At 44.8% G+C, this 12,982-nt stretch overlaps 1 long non-coding RNA gene across 1 annotated transcript; it reads right to left on the bottom strand.

Annotated features, from left to right (window-relative positions):
• Positions 1–5,939: 5,939 nt before the first annotated feature.
• LOC144586001 (uncharacterized) lies at positions 5,940–10,803 on the bottom strand. Its single transcript, XR_013540673.1, has 4 exons — positions 10,693–10,803; positions 9,812–10,106; positions 8,339–8,381; positions 5,940–7,137 (listed from the first exon to the last, which is right to left on the bottom strand). It is a non-coding gene; the product is annotated as an uncharacterized LOC144586001 (long non-coding RNA).
• Between the last annotated feature and the right edge of the window lie 2,179 nt (positions 10,804–12,982).

Genomic DNA, 12,982 nt, shown 5'->3' with positions numbered 1-12,982 from the left:
CTTGCCGTTTCTTGGGGCAGAAAACAGCAGCCTTCCGTGGGTGGAGCCAGAGGTGATAAGGAGTCCTGGAATTAGTGTGTGTTCCAGGCAAGCACATTCATGCAGAGAGGCAAGCAGTCACTTAAGGCACTTCATCAATCTCTCACCCCATACATTCACTCCACAACACAGTTGAGCCCTCTCTCACCCACCACCTACTCTCTCTCATATACAAAAATGGCTCCCAGTGCTTGTATGGCCTTGTCTGCATTGAAAATCCACATCAGTGGAATGGGAGACTGCACAGTAACTGTGGGTTTTACCAGTGCCACTGCAATACTGCGAAAGTTGGTATCTGTGGGGAATTGGGGGGAGCTGTAAATCTGGTCATACATTCACAGAAAAGTGTTGGGAGCACACATTCATCAGGAAAGGAATTTGGGGAGGGCACTGACCTTTGCTAAAAGGCAGGCAAGTGTAGGCTAGCTAAGCCTGATTAGCCTTGAAGGACCAGCTTGCAGTGACACAGGCATTTGTAAACTACTGTACATACATAGGCATCCTTCAGTCTCGAGAGACTATGGTAACATGCTCTGAATCGAGGAGTGTCCTCTCCAGAGCATGAAGCCTGGGTAAAGTAATATGGAGGATAGGCTGTTACCCAAGCAGCAGATCCCCCCTCTCCACGTTGCTGAAATGGTCCAATGGAAAGGCAAGAGCCAATAAAACTGGTTCCAGCAACGTCGCAGGAGTTGGCAGAACGACACGGAACTGCCTTTGGGACTCCAGCTCCGGATTTTGCCTCTAGGTTAACTCCTAAAGCTTTTTCCATGAATGGATATAGCTGCAAGGTAGTGGAGGTTTGAAATCGGAGTTTTCCTTCTCCTAGATGGGCTGCCTTCCATGGCTGATGAGCCCCACCTACCCGGCCTGCTCTTTAATAGTGCAGAAATATGATCCAACCCTTAGAACTTTCGTGCCTCCCAGGAGTATGCAAATCTAATTGGCTTTCCTATTTACCATATTAGGGCCAGAGATAGAATCAGAGAATTTGAGAATTTTGCGCGCCTAATGGCGCGTGGTCCTGGGACACACTCATTTAAAGCAGAAAGTCCCACCCCCAGGCCATGTGGTGGGGGAGACAAAAAGAAAGCCCAGGAAAAAAACTCAGCAAAATGTCCATGCAAACATACCTGGCCTTCGGCCTCAGCCTAGCTTCCTAGGGAAAAAGGCCCAGGGTCCTGGGACACACTCATTTAAAGCAGAAAGTCCCACCCTCTAGGCACCACCCCCAGGCCATGTGGTGGGGGAGACAGAAAGCCCAGGAAAAAAAGAGAACTAGATAATATATATATATACTATTTATCTCATTGTCTCGAAGCCTCCTCCCCCCCCCCCAACAATATTGGGTCTTGCTCTTTTCCTGCTGCCTTCTGCCTTTCCCAGCATTATTGTCCTTTCCAGAAAATCCCGCCTTCTCATGATGTGCCCAAAGTAGGACAACCTGGTTTCCTCATTTCAGGTTTCGGAGGGTCCAAGTTTGATCAGTACCAGGACCCGCTTGTCCGTCCTTCTGCCAGTCCAAGCTCTCCTCCAGTACATTTCAATCAAATCCATTTTTTCCCCTCCCAGCTTTCTTCACTCTCCAGCTTTCACACCCATACACGGTGATTGGAAATACATGAGTGTGAATGATCTCGGTCTCCAGGGACACATCCTGACACCTGACTATCTTCGTAGCTGCCCTTTTGAATCTTGGTTTTCCAATTTCTTTGCTGCAACCTCCATTGAGGCTGCTTCTGATTGAAGCAGAGAAGGGAGGCCCTGAAAAACATGTTATTTTGGGGGGGCAACATAGTGGGGAAGTACCGAGAAACACACGTTTGACAACACCATTTCCGAGGGTTAAGTAGCACATCCTGGCTGGGGTTACCAAGCCAGTTAAACTGTTGCTAGACTCTCAACTAATTCACTGCTCCTTCTTACCATATTAATGAGATATTGCCAGATGATTATTTAGGTTTCAGAGTCATTTGTTCTTTGGGTTTATCTGGCACTACATATGTTTTTTGGGGTAGCTAGGGACCATGGCATCATTTGAAATTTGAAAAGAGAACATTGTCTCTGGGACAACAAGTAACAGAAAAATAATTGCAGCCTACAAAAAGAATGGGACCAAGATTTGCCATTTTGTTTTCTTTGTTCTTTTGCTGAGGTCATAGATACAAATATTGGCTCAGTTAAAAGGGACCCATCATGCAATGGAGGCAGCAGGATTTACTTGGTGGAAGCCTGTACCATAATATACAGTATTTATTCATCTTTCAGGTGCTTTCAGAAAACCATGGAGAGACTACATAAAGAAGGGGAAATATATTCTGTCGACATTCTTTCAACTGATGGTGGTTTTTGTATGTGTGTGTTCGTAGTGGCTGACATTTGGTTTCCCTTGCAGACATTCCTTTGAGCATTTCTTGAGACAGAGAGAAAGGGAGATGGCAGACCAATAAATTATAAAATGGTACAAAGATGTTGGAGAAAGTATCACCAAAACAATGTGGGATGTTCAGGAAGATGGCAGCAAATGGCAGGGTTAATAAGTGAACCAATCCAATTACATGTACACCCCTTTGGTTAAGACTGAACAGGTAAGAAGCACAGGTAAGAAGGAGAGTGACTAGTTAAGATGGTCAAAACAGCTCTCAGGACTCCTGTGTGCTGATGGCAAAAAATAACATTTTTCCACAGTGAAAGAGTTATGAAATATAATCTCCCTGGATTTATTAGTAACCGAGGCTTTCTCATTGCCTCCAAATCAACAGGGAACCAAACCTTGTCTTTCTCATGGTCCTTATGGGCAAAAGACTGTCCTTTTCCAGTAATGTCCCCCCAACCACACACAGAGATACCCCCTCCATCATCAAAATACAGTGATTGTGATGCCTCCTGAGGTCCTCGGTTATGATGCGCTTATTGTTGTGGGTGGGGGCAGGCCAGCCAAACTTACTGGTCCATTTTCTTGGGATGTACTAAAATTGGTACACCATCTTCAGGTAAGTCACTCACTCTTGTTGTCAGGTAAGAAAAATGGCTCTTCTTCCCCAAGTTTTCCAGCAGACCATTAACAAGTCTTTTTTGTCTTCGGACCATGATGAGTGAAACTGACAGCAAACACTGAATAATTTCCAAAAGCAAAAGGGACCTGCTATGTCTTCCAAGTACAATCTATTCATGTTTCTGCATCATCTTGGGGTAAGTCACTTTTGTTATCAGGTAAGAAAAATATCTCTTGTTCCCCAAATTATCCAGCAGACCATCAACAAGTCTTTTCTGTCTTCGGACCATGATGAGTGAAACTGACAGCAAACACTGAATGATTTCCAAAAGTGAAAGGGATATGCTATGTCTTCTGAGTACAATCTATTCATGTTTCTGCATCATCTTGGGGTAAGTCACTCACTTTTGGTATAAGGTAAGAAAAATATCTCTTGTTCCCCAAATCATCCTGCAGACCATCAACAAGTCTTTTTTGTCTTTGGACCATGATAAGTGAAACTGACAGCAAACATTGAATGATTTTGAAAAGCAAGAGGGACCTGCTATGTTTTCCGAGTAAGGTTGGACAATCTATTAAACTTTGTGCATCATCTTGGGGTAAGTCACTCACTTTTGTTATCAGGTAAGAAAAATACTTCTTGTTTCCCAAATTATCCAGCAGACCATCAACAAGTCTTTTTTGTCTTTGGACCATGATGAGTGAAAGTGACAACAAACATTGAATGAAGCGAGAGGGACCTGCTATGTTTTCCGAATAATGTTGGACAATCTATTAAACTTTGTGCATCATCTTGGGGTAAGTCACTCACTTTTCTTATCCGGTAAGAAAAATGCCTCTTGTTCCCCAGATTATCCAGCAGACCATCAACAAGTCTTTTCTGTCTTCGGACCATGATAAGTGAAAGTGACAGCAAACACTGAATAACTGCCAAAAGCGAAAGGGACCTGCTATGTATTCCGAGTACGATCTATTCATGTTTCTGCATCATCTTGGGGTAAGTCACTCACTTTTGTTATCAGGTAAGAAAAATACCTCTTGTTCCCCAAATTATCCAGCAGACCATCAACATATCTTTTTTTTCCCCTTCGGACCATGATGAGAGAAACTGACAGTAAACACTGAATAATTTCTAAAAATGAAAGGGACCTGCTATGTATTCCGAGTACAATCTATTAAACTTCGTGCATCATCTTTGGGTAAGTGGCTCACTTTTGTTATCAGGTAAGAAAAATATCTCTTGTTCCCCAAATTATCCAGCAGACAATCATCAACAAGTCTTTTCTGTCTTTGGACCATGATGATTGAAACTGAAAGCAAACACTGAATAATTACCAAAAGCGAAAGGGACCGGCTATGTCTTCCAAGTGCAATCTATTAACGTTTGTGCATAATCTTGGGGTAAGTCACTCACTTTTGATATCAGGTAAGAAAAATACCTCTTGTTTCCGAAATTATCCAGCAGACCATCAACATATCTTTTTTTTCCCTTCGGACCATGATGGGTGAAACTGACAGCAAACACTGAATAATTTCCAAAAGCGAAAGGGACCTGCTATATCTTCCAAGTAAGGTTGGACAATCTATTAAACTTTGTGCATCATCTTGGGGTAAGTCACTCACTTTTGTTATCCGGTAAGAAAAATGCCTCTTGTTCCCCAGATTATCCAGCAGACCATCAACCCATCTTTTTTTTTGTCTTCGGATCATGATGTGTGAAACCGACAGCAAACACTGAATAATTTCCGAAAATGAAAGGGACCTGCTATGTCTTCCGACTACAATCTATTAAAGTTTGTGCATCATCTTGGGGTAAGTCACTTTTGTTATCAGGTAAGAATAATATCTCTTGTTCCCCAAATTATCCAGCACACAATTATCATCAAGTCTTTTCTTTCTTTGGACCATGATGAGTGAAAATGACAGCAAACACTGAATAATTTCCAAAAGCGAAAGAGACCTGCTATGTCTTCCGAGTACAATCTATTAAATTCGTGCATCATCTTGGGGTAAGTCACTCACTTTTGTTATCAGGTAAGAAAAATATCTCTTGTTTCCCAAATTATCCAGCAGACAATTATCAACAAGTCTTTTCTTTCTTTGGACCATGATGAGTGAAAATGACAGCAAACACTGAATAATTTCCAAAAGCGAAAGGGACCTGCTATGTCTTCCGAGTACAATCTATTCATGTTTCTGCATCATCTTGGGGTAAGTCACTCACTTTTCTTATCAGGTAAGACAAATTCTTCTTGTTCCCCAAATTTTCCAGCAGATCATCAGCCCATCTTTTTTGTCTTTGGACCCTGATAAGTGGAACTGACAGCAAACACCGAATAATTTCCAAAAGCGAAAGGGACCTGCTATGTCTTCCGAGTACAATCTATTAAAGTTTGTGCATCATCTTGGGGTAAGTCACTCACTTTTGATATCAGGTAAGAAAAATACCTCTTGTTCCCCAAATTATCCAGCAGACCATCAATACATCTTTTTTGTTCCCTTCGGACCATGATGAGTGAAACTGACAGCAAACACTGAATAATTTCCAAAAATGAAAGGGACCTGCTCTGTCTTCCGAGTACAATCTATTAAACTTCGTGCATCATCTTTGGGTAAGTCGCTCACTTTTGTTATCAGGTAAGAAAAATATCTCTTGTTCCCCAAATTATCCACCAGACAATCATCAACAAGTTTTTTTCTGTCTTTGGACCATGATGATTGAAACTGAAAGCAAACACTGAATAATTTCCAAAAGCGAAAGGGATCTGCTATGTCTTCCGAGTGCAATCTATTAACGTTTGTGCATAATCTTGGTGTAAGTCACTCACTTTTGTTATCAGGCAAGAAAAATATCTCTTGTTCCCCAAATTATCCAGCAGACAATCATCAACAAGTCGTTTCTGACTTTGGACCATGATGAGTGAAAATGACAGCATACACTGAATAATTTCCAAAAGTGAAAGGGACCTGCTATGTCTTCCGAGGATAATCTATTCATGTTTCTGCATCATCTCGGGGTAAGTCACTCACTTTTGTTATCAGGTAAGAAAAATTCTTCTTGTTCCCCAAATTTTCCAGCAGATCATCAGCCCACCTTTTTTCTTTGGACCCTGATAAGTGATACTGACAGCAAACACTGAATAATTTCCAAAAGCAAAAGGGACCTGCTATGTCTTCTGAGTGCAATCTATTAACGTTTGTGCATAATCTTGGGGTAAGTCACTCACTTTTGATATCAGGTAAGAAAAACACCTCTTGTTCCCCAAATGTTCCAGCAGATCATCAGCCCATCTTTTTTGTGTTCGGACCATGATAAGTGAAACTGACAGCAAACACTGAATAATTTCCAAAAGCGAAAGAGACCTGCTATGTCTTCCAAGTACAATCTATTCATGTTCCTGCATCATCTTGGGGTAAGTCACTCACTTTTGTTATCAGGTAAGAAAAATACTTCTTGTTCCCCAAATTATCCAGCAGACCATCAACACATCCTTTTTTGTCTTCGGACCATGATAAGTGAGACTGACAGCAAACACTGAATAATTTCCAAAAGCGAAAGGGAACTGCTATGTCTTCCGAGTACAATCTATTAAACTTCGTGCATCATCTTTGGGTAAGTCACTCACTTTTCTTATCAGGTAAGAAAAATATCTCTTGTTCCCCAAATTATCCAGCAGATCATCAGCCCATCTTTTTTGTCTTTGGACCCTGATAAGTGAAACTGACAGCAAACACTGAATAATTTCCAAAAGCAGAAGGGACCTGCTATGTCTTCCGAGTACAATCTATTAAAATTTGTGCATCATCTTGGGGTAAGTCACTCACTTTTGTTATCAGGTAAGAAAAACACCTGTTGTTCCCCAAATTTTCCAGCAGATTATCAGCCCATCTTTTTTGTCTTCAGACCATGATAAGTGAAACTGACAGCAAACACTGAATAATTTCCAAAAGCGAAAGGGACCTGCTATGTCTTCCGAGTACGATCTATTCATGTTTCTACATCATCTTGGGGTAAGTCACTCACTTCTTCAACGTCATTCTCTATGAATCCCCACCAGTGGGTAAAGACAGCGCTTGCACTGGCCTCTCAGAATCTTCTAGAGCTAAAAGAGAAAAGTAACAATGTTTTAGGTTGCCCTATACAGTGCATGCTCCACCCGCCAACGGCTCCGTTCCTTTTTTCCGCCTGCGGAGTTGGACTCTCGTTTAGAGTTGTGCATTTCTTTTCGCTATTTTCATGAATTTGGACTGTCTTTCGCTTATCTTCTTGCTGTTGCCCTGACTTGGACTGGCTTTTCGACTACTCTTTGCCTCTGGCAGCCTTTTTGTGCCTTTTCCCGGCCTAATAAGGACGTGGTGGTGCTGTGGGCTAAACCACAGAAGCCTGTGCTGCAGGGTCAGAAGACCAAGCAGTCGTAAGTTCGAATCCACGCAACGGAGTGAGCTCCCGTCGCTTGTCCCAGCTCCCACCAACGTAGCGGTTTGAAAGCATGTAAATATAAGTAGATAAATAGGAACCACCTTGGTGGGAAGGTAACAGCGTTCCTTGTCTAAGTCGCACTGGCCGTGTGACCACGGAAGATTGTCTTCGGACAAACGCTGGCTCTATGGCTTGCAAACGGGGATGACCACCGCCCCCTAGAGTCAAACACGATTGGACAAAAATTGTCAAGGGGAACCTTTACCGTTACCTTTACCTCCGGCCTAATTGGCCTTTATTGGCCTCCCACTGTGGCGCCACGCACCTGCCGGATTTCTCAATTCAGAACTGATTGGCCTCCTGCTGAGGAGCCACACGCTTACCAGCTCTCTTCAGTTAAGCGGACTTTCTATTAAAGCGGCTGTTTCTAGCGTTCGGACTTTTCCTAAGGCAATATCTGCCTGGCTTTTCGTTTGTGCGGCTATCCCCGCTTGGTCTATGCCTCCTAAAGAAAAACCATCTCCGAGGAGAGGACCTTTGCGTCTCTGCACCGCCTGCTCAAGAAAACTACCCTTCCAGGACGGGCACTCGCTGTGTTTGTTATGTTTGGGTGAATCGCACCAAGTTTCCCATTGCTGACACTGCAAACAGTTTACAAAGGCCATCCTTAAGGCTCGCCAGCAACGTCTCAAGTACTCCCTGTGGAAGCAAACTCTTTCGGCTTCCCAACCATCCGAAATGGAGGTAGCCCCTTCTACTTTGTCGGTGCGGTCTGAGATCAGAGTAGTCCCATCCCCGGCGCTAGAACCACCTAAGGAGAAACCTCCTCAGCAAAAATCTAAGGACAAGTCTAAGAGGAAGACTTCTTCTACAACTTTACTTACCTCGACGTTGACTGAGTCCTCTAAACCAGCAACCTCTGAGCCTCTGAAAAAGAAGAAAACGACCGTTAAGTCGACAACGTAATCTTGGGAGGTTACCCTCGTCGTTCCCCCCATTTCGACCTCGCTCCCGTCGCCTATATTGGAAGACTCATCTCGTGATCGGGAGTCGACATCGGATATCGGGACCTCTCTCCCGCCTAGACAGGAGACACCTGTCGTTGTCGAGAGGTCACCGATGGCAAGCCAGATTGGGAAAGTGATTTCTGGCTTGACCAATGCCCCTGATAGCCCTATTTAACTGGGCGGGCGTCTCGATCCCAGTCGTCGACACCGGAATCTCAAGGCTCCAAGTCTCCCTCTTCACCACCTAGGAGACCAGTGCAGCCTGTTGAGCCTCCTCCTCATCTCCCAGTATCTGACTTGGAGGAGGAGCTTTCTTCCAAGAAAACTCAACGCCATCGCAAACGTAAATGCGGTTCCGGCGTCGACAAACATAGGAAACATCGTTGTCGAGACTATTCCTCATCTGATTCTGATGACAGTGTGGAAAGGAGGAGGTCCCGTCGTCGACGTTGTCGAAGGGACTATTCGTCAGAATCTTCATCGACGTCGAGGGACCGGAGATGGCGAAGGAGGAGGACCCGTTATACCTCTTCATCTTTGTCCTCCACTCCTCCCCCAAAGAAACGTCAGCATCTTAAACGCTCCGATGTCGACAAGGATGAACAGTCATCCTCGACTAATGGGCAAACTCTGAGATCGAAGTCGTTAAAACCGGTCCCTCCTTCTGCTCCGATGGGTCCTCCTCCACCTCCTGACAATATCCCTCCTCAGAAGCCAGGTAGAGCTAAGGAGACGCCCCAACACCCTAGTATACTTCAGTCTTCTGATGATGATGATGATGGCCAAGATTCGCAACCCTCGTCTGATCAGGAGGACGAGGGAACTTCTGAAGCTTCTTTGGAGACTCCTCTCCCAGGAGAACCCTTGGGGTCTGATGCTGCAGACATCCACCCTTCCTCTCCCTCTGAGGATTTTTCATCATATCCTCAAATGGTTTTGAGGATGACAGCCACTTTGAGAATGGAGGTGGAAAAATCCCCAGCACGTGAGGACGATCTCATCTTTGGAGATATCAACAAGGAGAGGTCTCATCCTGTTAGCCTCTCCTATGTGCCTGAGCTTATGGACCTTATTACAGAATACTGGGAGCACCCAGCTAATTCCACATCCTTTTTACGGAGAACAGAGAATATGTATCGTGTTCATGGCCCTAAAACTTCCTTCCTACTCAAGCACCCCGCTCCTAACTCGTTAGTTGTGGAATCCAGTGCAACAAGACTACCCACTAAGGGTCACCCGACCCCTACTAATAAGGAAGGAAAGGATTTGGAGATTCTGGGCAGAAGACTCTACTCAATGACTACCTTTGCACTCTGAGCCCTAAACTATTTTGTGGCTATGGGTGCTTACCAGAAACAATTGTGGGCAAGGGTGCTGCCGGCTCTTCAAGTCGCACCCGAGGATATTAGGCAAATGTGCCTCAATGCTCATGCTGAGGCGCAAACTCTTTCCAAGCATCAGAGTCCTGGCTTCCCGTCACGTTGCAGATGCCAATGCCAGAAATCTTGCTTCCATCATTACGCTCAGGAGGCATGCTTGGCCGCGGTCAGCGAATATAGTAGATGACATCAAGGCGAGGATAAAGAACCTGCCCTTTGATGCTTCAGGTCTCTTCAGTGAGAAGACAGATGAAAATCTGGAAAACCTGCATAAGAGCAAGAAAACAGCAAAGTCTTATGTGGTACAGCAGCAGCCTAGGCCCTCTAAGTTTCAGTGGAGACCTAGACCACAGCAACAGCAATTTCAGCAAGCTACATCATCCACATATCGCCCATTTAGATCCCAACCACCTCCAAGGTCTTCTCAGGCCTATTCCTCAGCTTCAAGTTTTAAACCTCAGTCTAACAGACGTCAGTCCTTCAAACCTTTTGGCAGGAAGTCGAAACAATATCTTTGACTTCCCCATATCCATCCTGGCCAACAACCAATCAACACGCCTGTCTCCTTATCTTCACAACTGGTGCATGATTACTCAGGACACCTGGGTCTTGAACACTGTAAGCTGAGGCTACTGCCTGGAGTTTATAGAGTTGCCCCCTCTAGGAGGGGTCAGGCCTACATCATTCGACCCCATCCTGGAGGAAGAGATCCTCACCCTTCTAGCAAAACAAGCCATCCAGAAGGTACCTCAACGGGACATTCTGAACAGGTTCTACTACCGGTACTTTACGGTTCCCAAGAAGGACGGCGGCCTAAGACCTATATTGGATCTGAGGGACCTCAACTCTTACCTCAGACCTCGTCGCTTCAGAATGGTGACTTTAGAAGGGATCATCCACCTGTTGAAAGAAGGAGATTGGTTTGTTGTGGTGGACCTCAAGGATGCGTACTTCCATATCATGATCCACAAGAAGTACAGAAAGTATCTATGCCTGATGTTCAGAGACACTATATACCAGTTTGTGGCGCTCCCGTTCAGCTTGTCCACAGCGCCAAGAACCTTCACCAAGTGTATGGCTCCGGTGGCGGCTTACCTGCGCTTGAGGGGGATTCAGATTTACCCATACATTGACGATTGACTGATTGTGTCCAAATCCAAGAATCAAGCATACGAGGACACTCATCTGGTCCTCTGTACCCTACAAGCCCTGCACCTATCTATCAACTACGACAAGTCACATCTGGACCCTTCTCAGGTGATGGACTATATAGGCGTACGTCTGGATGCTGTACATGCACGCATGTTCCTACCTCCAGAGCGCATCCAAAAAATCAGGAAGGTGGTTCGAAGGTTCAAACCTCGGAGGACAGTGTCTGTCAGGTTAGCTCAACACCTACTAGGCCTCATGGCCTCAACAACCGCTGCCCTGCCTCATGCGTGCCTCAAGATGCGCTCTCTTCAGTCTGCAACTCACGAGACAGGTGACTGTGACAAACCCAGACCTACTGGGATCTGCCACACGTTAACTAAGCTGCCACCAACCATTCCCTATAAGAAGTCACACAGACCAGGGATGGATTTTTAACAAATAAAAGAATAAGGTTTATTTAAATACAACACACAGGGAAAATAAAATGATCAGGTGAATAAGATAAAGTAACGTGGCTTATTCTCATTCATACATGCATACAGTTTGGTTCACACAGAACCCTTAACTTGGAGCACAGACCCTGAACCTATCAGTTCTGGCTAACCAACAGACACCTGAACCTATCAGGTTGGTACTCTGACACACAGTAGTACCCTGTCTGACACACAGACTCCCACACCAGCTTCTTCTTCCCAGCTGCTGCTTTGTCTCATCCCAGCGTCTCCACACACGCTCCACCTATATATATAGTACAGCCCCTCCTCCTGATGTCCCGCCTTCCACTCCCCATAGGATGGAACTTTCCCTCCAAACCCATGACAGACAGGTAACATCAGTGCTGTATGTAACACCTCCCCTCTTTATAAGTTGTTTTGTAGGGGGAAAGCTAACGTGCTTTTTCCCAAAAAACAACCTGGATAAAACACACAACAACAGTTATACATACCATATCATACTTACTTATACTTACATTCTAAGTTAACCATAGCAATTAGGCATTTAAACATTTACCATATACATTACATCAATTTACCTTTATTCATACAAACCAAGTTCAAAAAACAGGTACATTTAACTTTTTGTCATCAATATATATACATAGTCCATGTTTCTTTCGCCGTCTTCATTCTTCAGGTCTTCTTGACAAGGCGTCAGCAACACAGTTCACTGACCCTCTGACCACCTTCACCTCAAAGTCATAGTCCTGTAGGTTTAAAGCCCACCTCATAAGTTTGCTATTGTGGGTTTTCATTGTCTTTAACCATTGCAATGGTGAATGGTCAGTGCACAGAACAAAATGTCTTCCCCAGATGTAAGGCTTGGCCTTCTGGATCGTGTAGACTATGGCCAAACACTCCTTCTCCACGGTTGCCAAATGTCTCTCACCTTTTTGAAGTTTCCTACTCAGGTAGGACACTGGATGCTGGTCACCATTCTCATCCTCCTGGCACAGAACTGCTCCTACCCCGCTGTTAGACGCATCGGTGTAGATGATGAACTCCCTGTCGAAGTCTGGAGCACGCAGCACTGGATAGTTGATGAGCGCCTGCTTCAACCTCTGGAACGCCTCCTCACAGTCGCTGGTCCACGGGATGCGGTCATCAGTCTTCTTCCTCGTCAGATCGGTCAGCGGAGCCGCAATCTCGCTAAACCTCGGGATGAACTTTCTGTAGTAGCCCACCAACCCAAGAAATGATTTGACTTTTTTCTTGGTGTTGGGTCTAGGCCAATCACGAACAGCTTCTATTTTGGCCTCCAGGGGTTTTATCATTCCTCCCCCTACCATGTGACCCAAATATTTTGCTTCTGGGATACCCAGCTGCAATTTGTTCTCTTTGCAGGGCCTAGGCCAAAGCACTCCCTCCCCTGGGTCAAAGTGCCTCTCCCTGGCTTGCTGGTCATCCCAAACTTTCTTTCTGACCTTTTGAGCTTGCAGGGTCTCTGCTGCTAGCTCTAGGTTTCTCTTTAGGTCTTTCCTTAAAGAGTCTAT

This window comes from Pogona vitticeps, chromosome 1 (assembly GCF_051106095.1).
Source record: "Pogona vitticeps strain Pit_001003342236 chromosome 1, PviZW2.1, whole genome shotgun sequence".
Taxonomy (NCBI): domain Eukaryota; kingdom Metazoa; phylum Chordata; class Lepidosauria; order Squamata; family Agamidae; genus Pogona; species Pogona vitticeps.
This window is presented reverse-complemented; position numbering and strand designations above follow the sequence as displayed.